Source organism: Pantherophis guttatus, chromosome 2, assembly GCF_059756535.1.
Source record: "Pantherophis guttatus breed Tessera chromosome 2, ASM5975653v1, whole genome shotgun sequence".
In the NCBI taxonomy this organism is placed as follows: Eukaryota; Metazoa; Chordata; class Lepidosauria; order Squamata; family Colubridae; genus Pantherophis; species Pantherophis guttatus.
The window spans coordinates 223,543,479-223,546,148 of record NC_142064.1 but is presented as its reverse complement, the minus strand read 5'-3'; positions in this window follow the sequence as shown (position 1 = coordinate 223,546,148).

The following is a 2,670-nucleotide window of genomic DNA, read 5'->3' as shown; positions in this document are numbered from 1 at the left end:
AACAATCTGGGTCCTCATTTTACCCACCGCGGAAGGATGGAAGAGTGAGTCAACTTTGAGAACTTTGAATTGAACTGCCGAACTGCTGGCAGTCTGCAGAATTAGCCTGCAATACTACATTGTAAACACTAAGCCACCACGGCTCTGAATATCAGTTATACGATAGCCACTTTCATGGGCATCTGATATCAGTAATTATGATGGGTCTCAATACACAGGAATCCTCAACTTGCAGCCACAATTGGTAAAGAATTTTATCCATATAACCCAATTTTAAGATTTTTTTTTAAAATGGCAATTGTTAAGCAAATCACCATAGTTTTTGATAGTTAAGTGAATGCTGTGGTAGTGTAAATCCATTCTTCTGAATGGGAAACTGGCAAAAGAGTTGCAAATTGCAGTTACGTGACTACAGGATGCTACAACCAGTCGTAAAAGCAAGCCAGTTGCCAAGTGCTAAAATGCAATCATGTGATCGCAGTGCATGTGATACAATAAAACACAGCCAGAAGTACTTTACAGGTTGTAAAGCACCTAATGGGGTATATCATAATTTTGAACAGTCATTAATTGAGGACTACCTGTAGACCAGATAGTTTTTGATATCATTTCGTATTTGACAATTTTTAACCGTTTATTATCATTCATTTTTGTCTCGACATTTTACAGCTATTAACTATCTGTGGAAGAAGGCACCACTATTCTCCCAAAATTGCTGTTTCTTAATAATATAATTTGAATTAGGTCACATTTAGCAGAAGACAGAAACTATGGTTAGTATTTGGGTCTTCTGGGAAAATAGCACTAAAGCAATCCAGCTACACATTACTTTAACTAGCGATTCTTATTTTAGACATGAAAGCTGCCAGTTCAATTCTCCATATTATATCAACGTGAAGGTTCTAAGCCAAGAAAACTAATAATTCGGATGACTTCTCCTGATGACTTTACGCAGATGTCAATTGTCAAGAGAAACATTCTGAGGGCAGTGCTTGTCAACTACATAATAGTCTTTAGCACCATCATTTAGAGATTAAGACTAGACCTATTGTAAACAAAGTCCAAGGGATATCTTGGCAAATGGAACTGAATACTATTGGGAAGTCAAAAGCTACCAACCGACAAGTATTTTCCTATCTAGCTCCTCAACCAAAATCTGTTCTTTTCTTCAGATTCAGCTTGAGCCTTCAGTCTGAAATTCTTATTTGCACACACCAGTGTTGAAGAGGAAATATACATCAATTCCTTTTTACATAATACATAAAGCTATAAGCAGGTGTTGAATAATCTTAGAAAATGAACAGTTTTGCAAACAAAACTAAAGTTAAAGCATCCAAACAGCAAGTAATTATGTGATCTGCATTATGTTCTCAGGTTCGGGCACACTATTAAAAATGTAGTATGTTCCAAGTTTATAAAAGTTCCAGAGATTAATTATTTGCACCAATATTTCCAACAAATTATATTTAATAATAGGGTGGAACTATTTCCTTTTAAACAAAGATCAATTCCAACTATTACTCATAACCAACTTGACCTGCTGTCTCTTAAGTTACTTATCTTAATTATACTAATAATTAGGCTACTAATCTTAATTATAAGAAACCATTAGCGTTACATGAACAAACTATTACTTTAAAATAATACATTAGGACCTCAAAGGATTTAGCTGGCATAACCTAACTGGAAATATTGGCTGTATAACAAAGATCATATACAGACCATGATTTGATAGTTTCAGAAGTTGAAAGTACTTTAAAAGGTTTAGTATTGCAATAAACTATGCATTTTTAGTTCTTCTAAAATACTAATTCAATTTCACCAATTGAAGCTTAGGTTTATAGAGATATACAAAGGTTTGCGGAAAACATTGAGGTCAAAGCAGCTTTTTTACATTATGTGCTTGTTGGAACAAAACACCCTGCATTTTATACCAAGCTCGAAAAAAAAATACTGTATTATGTTTTAAAATAACCCATTCATGGAAGAGTATTAATCACTAAACCAAAAGGCACACATTTCTACTGCCATTTGCCAGAGGTAGTAAAGCTGCAGTAGGGAAAGACAACCCAATTTAGTATACTTCTGAAGCAGAAATATTTTGGAAATAAAAATCCATGCTACCTGCCAGAAGGGATATATATTGGCATTTACTATGGAGAAATTAAAAATTCAGAGGTTGTAATATGTTGTTATACCTGTGAGTTTTATGTGTTGTACTTTATTTTTCTAGGTAATTTCCCAAATGTAACAATAAACATTTATAGAAGAATTATGTTCCCATCAATTCCCAGGTTTGTAAAAATATACTGTAATTGGGTTTAAGCTTGCATAATAATGTTAAATAGAAGCAGCTGTGAGTGGGAAAAACTATTATTTTCAATCAAATGTCCTTTCACTAGAGACTATTATAAAAAAGCCTCATTTGAACTTCATAGAGTGGCATCAAATCTCCCAAAGTTGTTGAAGTGTATGTATTTGCAAGAGATCATAAATCATCCAGGTTTAGATCTCTTAGCTGCAGCGTTCTCCATCCAAATTGCAAAAAGAATATCAACAGTGAGAGCATTCTTGATGTACTTACAAGCAAGACTAATTCCTGTTTTGAATTAAGAATGCTGCCTCCTTCCCCAACTGTATCAGCTTGGAAAAAAAATTATCATCCATCTC